We start from the raw sequence: 8,753 nt of genomic DNA on the forward strand, positions 1-8,753 counted from the left end.
TGTAGGCATACACCTGACACCTACATATGTAAAAACTGGTATCCCACTTAAAGGAATAACCTTGTGGGCATTATACCTGTGGTGTGTCTATTAATATTTAACCCGGTATACAGGCCGGGCTACTGAACGTATAAGAAACATGTCATTCTTTTACAAGTATTATATACAAATAATTATCCCAAGTTATAAAAGCTTTTGTGCCATTTGCACTCAAATCAATTTTCTTAAACATTTTCAAAATGAGTCAGTTAAATTGTATTTACTAGTGAAAACTGACGTATTTTCCAAAAAGGCTAAGTGCAGGTACTAATCGGAGAAGGCTGGCTACTCCTAGCATCAATAAAGAGTCTCACAAGCTTAAGATGCGTAAAGTCTATTGAACAATGTTTCATTTATCTTTGATCCGCCTGTGGATCCTTTAATTTCCGTTTGTAATACTTTAATATTACTTTATATCGGTTTGTAATATATTTATCTTTTGCTTCCGCTGTGCATTTAAATTGTGTTGTTTGACTATGATGATATCAACTACGTCACGATACTCCCTACCGGGCCCACCAGTGATACGTGGAAATATCGGGGTGTGACACATTCACTTAACTAAGCTAACCTGTAAATCTGTTAAGTTTGAATGGGGACCAAAACAAGAAGAAGCATTTAGAATTCTTATGCAATGATTAACCAACACACCCATACTAGCGTTACCAGAAGGAACTGAAGACTTTGTAGTCTATTGTGACGCTTCTAAGTTAGGTTATGGATGTGTGTTGATGCAACGTCAAAAGGTTATAGCTTACGCCTCTAGACAACTTAAGAATCATGAAGAGAATTATTCAACCCATGATTTGGAATTAGGAGCCATAATTTTTGCCCTTAAGATTTGGAGACATTACCTTTACGGTAGTAAGTTTACCATTTTCACAGATCATAAAAGTTTACGGTATGTTTTTGGGCAAAAGGAGTTGAATATGAGGCAAAGACGCTGGATGGAGATACTTAGTGATTATGATTGTAATATCCTGTATCATGCAAGAAAGGCTAATGTCGTTGCTGATGCTTTAAGTCGAAAGTATCACGAAAAGCCAAAAGGAGTACGTTCTCTTAAATTAAATCAACAAGTAGATTTAAATGAAAAGATCGGGAAAGCACAAGAATCAGTAATCAATGATGATACTGAAAAATTAAAAGGAATGATTAAGGAATTAGAACAAGGAACAGATGGAATTTGAAGATTCCATAAGAAAAGAATGTGGATACCTAAATTAGGAAACTTACGCCACCGCATATTAGAAGAAGCCCATAAGTCTAAGTATACGATGCATCCTGGAAATGATAAGATGTATCAGGATTTAAGAAAGAATTTTTGATGGATAGGAATGAAGAAAGATATAGCAACTTATGTTTCTAAGTGCTTAACATGTTCACAAGTCAAAGTTGAACATCAGAAACCCTTAGGTTTACTGCAGCAGTTAGAAATGCCACTATGGAAATAAGAATTGATAACAATGGATTTTGTTACCAAATTACCCAAAACAAGAAAAGGTAATGATACAATCTGGGTGATTGTAGACAGGCTAACTAAGTTAGCTCATTTCCTACCAATGAAGGAAACTTTCAGTATGGAACAGTTAGCTAAGTTGTATGTAAATGAAATAGTTTCATTGCATGGAATTCTTTTATCAATTGTTTCTGATCGAGATAGCCGTTTTACCTCTCATTTTTGGACAAGTTTTCAAAAAGCAATGGGAACCAAGTTAAATCTAAGCACCGCTTATCATCCTCAAACGGACGGACAAAGCGAAAGGGCAATTCAGACAATGGAAGATATGCTTAGAGCTTGTGTAATTGATTTCAGAGGTAATTGGGACGATCATCTACCATTAATAGAATTCTCCTACAACAACAACTACACACAAGTATCAATGTTGCACCATTCGAAGCACTTTATAGACGAAAGTGCCGAACTCCAGTTTGTTGGGCAGAGATTGGAGAAAAGAAATTATCTGGACCAGAAATAGTACAAGAAACAACCGACAAGATTGTTCAAGTCAAGGAACGGCTGAATGCAGCACGTGATTGACAAAAGAGTTATGCTGGTAACAGGCGAAAACCATTGGAAGGTGTTATTGAAAGTCTCTCCTTGGAAAGGAGTAGTCATATTCATCAAAAGGGGAAAGCTAAGCCCCAGGTAGGGGTGCAAACGAGCCGAGCCGAGCCCGAGCTCGACCAGGCTCGAGCTCGAGCTCGATTAAATTATGAGAGCTCGAGCTCGGCTTGTTTGTATTTTCTCAAGCTCGAGCTTGGCTCGTTTATTATCTATTAATTAGTATATTAAATAAAAATAATATAAATAATAGACTTTTTAAGCGCGCGAGCTCAATAAGTGAAGCTTGGGCTCGGGCTCGTTTACTAAATAAGCTTATTTTTAGATTTGAGGTCGGCTTGTAAACAAGTTTAAATAAGCTCGACTTGACTCGGCTCGTTTACACTAAGGCTCGATGAGGCTCGACGAGCCTAACGAGTTTCACATGCGAGGCTCGAGCTCGGGCTCGATAAACAAACAGGCTTTGTTTTGAGGCTCAAGCTCGGCTCGGGCTCGATAAGGCTCGGCTCGTTTCAAGCTTTTTCTTAAGCCGATCTCGAGTAGCTCGCGAGCCGCTCGGCTCGTTTGCACCCCTAGCCCCAGGTATGTTGGACCTTTTGAGATTATTAGAAGAATAGGACCTGTAGACTATCAGCTACAACTGCCAGAGGAAATGGCAAGAATACATGATTTATTTCATGTATGCAATCTCAAAAAATGCTTAGCTAATGAATCACTAGTAGTACCTCTTAAGGATATAGAGGTAAATGAGCAGTTAAAGTTTGTAGAGAAGCCGCTACAGATTGAAGACAGGAAAGTCAAGAATCTCAAACGAAAGAGATTGGTTTTAGTCAAAGTAAAATGGGATTCCAAACGAGGACCAGAATACACGTGGGAGCTTGAATCAGAAATGCAAAGGAGATATCCACACTTATTCCAGTAGACCTCAAGGACGAGTTCTAAAATAAGGTGGGGAGGATATAACAACCCTCCAAAATTATTCCGACACCCCTAATATATTTAAAGTGCCCCTATACTCCTTAAAATACACCCCGTATACGAGATTTAGCCCTAAATACCTTTAAATTCATAAAAATAAAATAAAAACCATTTTTATTGGTTCCTGGCGGGCCGCGAAGACCCTTAAGGGCTCTTACGCGAGCCGCGACAGCTCAAGACCCGGGCGCACCCCCTGCTGCCACGTGTCAGGTGTTGGGTCGAGGCTAGTTGTTTGTTTCAGCAAGCCGAGGGCCTACATACCCTAGCTCGCGGGCCGCGAAGGCTTTGCCTTCGGCTTACGCTGGCCGCAAGGAAGACCAATTCAGGCCCTATAAATTGAGACGATCGGCCTTCAGTTTTCAATGTTCAAAAACGAAATTCTCTCTCTAATTCTATAGTGTGGAAGCTATATTCGGGCATAATACCCCCCTAAAATAATGAAGTTCTGCCTTGTTGTAAGTATCATAACCCCGGTTACGTATTAGATACGCTGCCCGATTGATTTAAGGTTCCGTAACGGTTGTCGAGGTTCTGCCCGACGTAGTCATTGGAATTCTGTCTCGGGGAGGGTATTACTAATGCAAATATTGGGTTATTATACTAACGCGTGTGCATTGGGTAATTAATAGATAATCACCAGGAAATCACAAAGGAAAACCCTAAGATAACACTGTGAGTAATCTCCTTTTTGTAAACCTTTTTGTAAACTATTTTTACAAAACCTTAAATATTTTACAATGTAATTAGCAATGATTGAGTCTTTGTAATTCTTCTATTACTGCCGGTATGTTGGGGTTTTGTATACAAAATGTGGAACATGTTACCATTGAACAAAGAGTTAGCCAATGTGAAATATGACCCACCAGTCAGGATTGACAGTATTGAATGAGTAATTGTGTATATATAAACATTGTAATCGTTCTCAATACTGTAAATTGATAAAACTCTTCTTGATTAAACTGGGATTCACTCACCAGTATTTCCCACTGACAAAATGATTTTAAACGCGTTTCAGGTAACAAAATGTGAAAGCCAAATAGAAGCCAGCTGGACAGCACTGAAGGCTTGGAAAAGTGGCTATAAAAGTTACCTAAATAAAGAATATGTTTTATTTCAATAAAATAGGGTTTATCACTATAAATCAGTTTGTAATGAAAATTCGGGTTTTATCCCAACATATTTATTAATATAAAATGTGGTGTTTTACTCTGATAAAATATTTCCTAACTACGGTCCTGACGTAAATTCCGCTGCCAAATAATGATAAACACCGATACCACTGAAACTAGCCGCGGCCGCCCGTTCCCGGGTAGTTAGGGGACGGGGTTGCAACAGGAACATTTACTAGTGATCCAAGAGAATGTTTAGAACTCAAAGGAAGCTCCCTTTTTTATCAGGAACCTCCAAGTTAGCAGATAGAGAAATGAATGAAGAATGAGCAAAGAACTTGGTCACAATGCTTTGCTATTTATAGTAGAAGAAGGTGCATAGGATTGATCCATGTGTTAGGAGGTGTTCTAGGATCATTCCAAGTGGTTAGGGAGGTGTCAAGAGCTGAAGGGAAGTGGCATTTTGCGTGAAAGGTGGCAAGAGGGTAGAATATCTTGGCTCCCAAACAAAAACTACCAGTGGCAGTCCTTACGGACTGTAAGAGGTGATGGCTTACGGTCCGTAAGCCTTCAAAGCACCCATGGTTTTCCATTTCATACGGACCGTAAGGATTAAAGCCTTGCAGTCCGTAACCAATTGACAGCGACAATAAAAATCATATGCTTACTGTGCGTAAGGTTTAAAACCCATACTGTCCGTAAGCGGTCACTCAGAGGCCAAAAATGGCATGTTGACACATATGGTCCCTCCACAACATTCTTCCATATATTTTGCACATTTTAATCCCTCTCGCCAAACAACGTGGCATAAAATGAGAGTTTATCGGACACGTGTCTTTATACAATTCGACACAAATTTCCGAGGTGTTACCGTCGCAGCCCCCGACCCCTACCCCGGGAGCGGGTGCCGCGAGGGCAGATGGGTGGTATCGGTGTTTATTAATTTAACAGCGGAATACACCAGGACCGTAGTTAGGAAACATGTTTATCAGAGTAAAACACCAAACTTTTTATAATAATAATTTATCGGGATAAAACTTAAGTTCGTTTGACAATACATTTGTAGGAATAACCATATTTATTGAAAACAAAAACTTCTTCTTTATTTATGTAACTTTTATAGGCACTTTTTCAAGCCTTCGGTGCTCTCCAGCTGGCTTATATTGACTTTCACATTTTGTTACCTGAAACGCGTTTTAGAAATATTTTATCAGCAAGAAATACTGGCGAGTGCATCCCAGTTTAATCAAAAACAGTTTATACAATTTCACAGTATTGAGAGCGATCACAATGTTTATATCTACACAATTACTCATTCAGTACTGTCAATCCTGACTGGTGGGTCATATTACTCATTGGCTAACTCTTTGTCCAATGGTAACGTCTTTCACATTTTGTATACAAAACCCCAACCTACCGGCAGTAATTTGAAGAATACATAGACTGAATCACTGTTAAATATATTTTAAAACAATTGAGGTTTTATAAAAATAGTTTATGAAAAGCAGATGTACTCACATTGTTTACTTAGGTAAAACTAAAGCTTCCTGAGAATCTCCTGGTTATTATCTATTAAAATCAAAGAATGCACACGTGTTAGTAAAATAACCCAATTTACATTAACCGTACAACTCGAGACAGAATTCCAATGACTGAGTCGGGTAAAGCCGACATGCATTACGGAATCCTAGATCAATCGGGTGTACACACGAGACAGAATTCCAATGACTGAGTCGGGCAGAGCCGACATGCATTATGGAATCCTAAATCGATCGTGTAGGGTAATAGCAGCGTTATAGTACTTACAACGAGGCAGAGCTTCGTTTTATAGTGGGTATTATGCCCGGGTATTACTTTGACTATAAGAAATTTGAGAGAGAAATCGAGAAATGAACGTTTGAACAAATGAGCCGAAGCCCTCCATTTATAGGCTGGTCGACCAGTCTGTCGCGCCCCGCGACCAAGTAGGTCTCTGTTGTCGCGGGCCGCGAGAGCCCACGTGTCGCGTATAGGCTTGCTGGGTCAAGGGGGTAGGTCCGGTGAGTCACGTGCCACGTGGCACTATGCAGTGTCGACCAAACATGCAAAGGCTGTCGCGCCCCGCGACAGACCATGGGGGTCTACGTCGCGGCCGGCGAACGACACCTGAATTTTTGTTGTTCTAAGTGTAGGGCTATTTTGGGCTTGTTTCTCGCGTACGGGGTATATTTTAGGATATTTAGGATTACGTTAAGAGTTCTAGAAGGATTATTACAGTTACACATGGTCTTAAGGTGTTGTTATACAAGTAGGTTCTCACACAGTAAGTACATATAACTTATCACAACTTACTTCAATAGATCAACAATAATTAATTAAGAAGAAAAAATCTATTCAAACAATCATTAATTATAACTAAGTTCTATGGGGTTAGTGTTGGAGTGACAAAGTAAAGCTTTTTAAAATACTTTCGCTTATAAAAAATTAATTATAAGTAAATACTAATAAACTCATTTATTAATTCTTTAGCTGTTACTCAATCATTGGATTCTACACTTACTTTTGAAGGATGTAAAATCTATATCCTTTTATTATTTGATAGAGTATAAATATAATTATATAATCTAAAAAGAAGAATTCAGTGACGTTTTTTTATTACCATATAACTTGAATCTATCATAAAAATCGCCCTATATATAATTAATTACATTAAAGTACCATAATAGCCCGTAAATTACACCGGTTAAATACTTAAAATATTATTCATATAACTGAAATTACATAGTACATTACATTACACAGATTGAATACCTACAATAGTTCGTCTTGAACCAGATGTAGAACCGTTCTTAAAAGTTTGTGTTGCCATAAATCCTATTATATTGACTGAAATCTGATAACCAAAATTCAATCTGCAAAGTTGTTATTTTTTATTATGGTGCAGCTATAAATATATGTGTTAAATTGAGTAAAAATAATTCAAACCAATGAATTACCAATGGTTCACTGAAAATATAGAGACAATGAAGAGAATATTAAATTGAGAATATTAGAGCAATCACATCCAATCCATTAAAAATATACATACATTCCACTAAAAAACAACTCCTATATCAATATATTTCTACTAAAAACAAATACTTTTTCTCTCTTCTTTTCAATATATATTACATTTTCTCTCTTCTCCACTCACAACCATTTTCAATATATATTAAAAAAGTATAGGGGGTGAACAGTGTCCCCCCAAATATACAGATGAACAGTAACATTTTCTCTCTCCTCCACTCACAACCACTTTTTATATTTCTTATATTTTAAAAACCCCCCACACAGATTTTGGTGGTTTGAATGAGAATGCTCTTAGATATTAACATTTGAAGTAATTCATATTATTTTTTTATTTTCATTTGATTATTAAGAGATATTAGTAATTCTTGACACGTTTGTTAATTGAGAATATTAGATATTAAATTAATATATTAATTAATAATATTATATTAGTGTTATGATTATTGTATTTGCTTATACGTATAGGTACCCAAATTTTCATGCCTTAACGGTGATAATAAATTGTTGAAGTTATTCTACAAAAGTTTTTAATTGTAAGAAGTGTAAGAAGGATTCATAGAGTGACAAGTGTTCAATAACCTAAAATTAAACCCATTACATCACCACCCAAAACCTAAACACCCACCCCACCACCACCCAAAAACCTAACCCCCCCCCCCCCTACCTCACCAAAAAAACCCCAAAAACCTAACCTCCACCCCCAAAAACCTAAAAAAACTGAAACCCCCCCCCCCACCCACCCTCCATCCCCTCGGCAAAAAAAAAAAAAAAAAAAAAAAAAATTATTTTTTGGGTGGGTGATGGGGGAGGGGTGGGGTGGGGGTTTAGGTTTTTGGTGGTGGTGGATGTTTAAGTTTTTTTTTTTTTTCCTTTCTTTTTTTTTTTTTTTTTTTTTGTGTAGTGGGTTTTTTTAGGTTATTGGACACTTGTCACTTTATAAATCCTTCTTACACTTCTTACAATTAGGATCCTTTATATTTGATCCTAATCCGATAATAAATAAAATTTTTATAATAACAGCTCATATGTATATATATATTTTTAACGACAAACGTTACTTAATTCTATTTACATCAATAATTTAAACTATTTTTTTCTAGATTTAAAAATGGTACGTAAATATATTTTTTAGCAACAAATGTTTCTTGTTTCGATTTTACATCAATAATTTAAACTATTTTTTTCTAGATTTAAAAATGGTTTGGTTTACACCAATGTTAATATAAAGGATTTAGGAAACCATATATGGACTTTTTTCACGATCACCATCAAACTTATGAAATCTCGTTGCTAATATTGCTCCTCTCTCGAAAAGTTTGATTTGTGTCCTCCCAACTATTTGTTCTTCAGTGAATTTACGAGATGTTGACATCGTATCTAATACTAATAAAAAAGTATGATTAATGCCACATGGCATTCTTATACTAAAACAAGAGCAACTTAATGTCACATGGCATTCTTTCATTCAATTTACTACTACTATTATTATTAATTAATTAATTAATTACAAAAAA

The sequence above is a fragment of the Helianthus annuus genome, chromosome 10 (genome assembly GCF_002127325.2).
Source record: "Helianthus annuus cultivar XRQ/B chromosome 10, HanXRQr2.0-SUNRISE, whole genome shotgun sequence".
In the NCBI taxonomy this organism is placed as follows: Eukaryota; Viridiplantae; Streptophyta; class Magnoliopsida; order Asterales; family Asteraceae; genus Helianthus; species Helianthus annuus.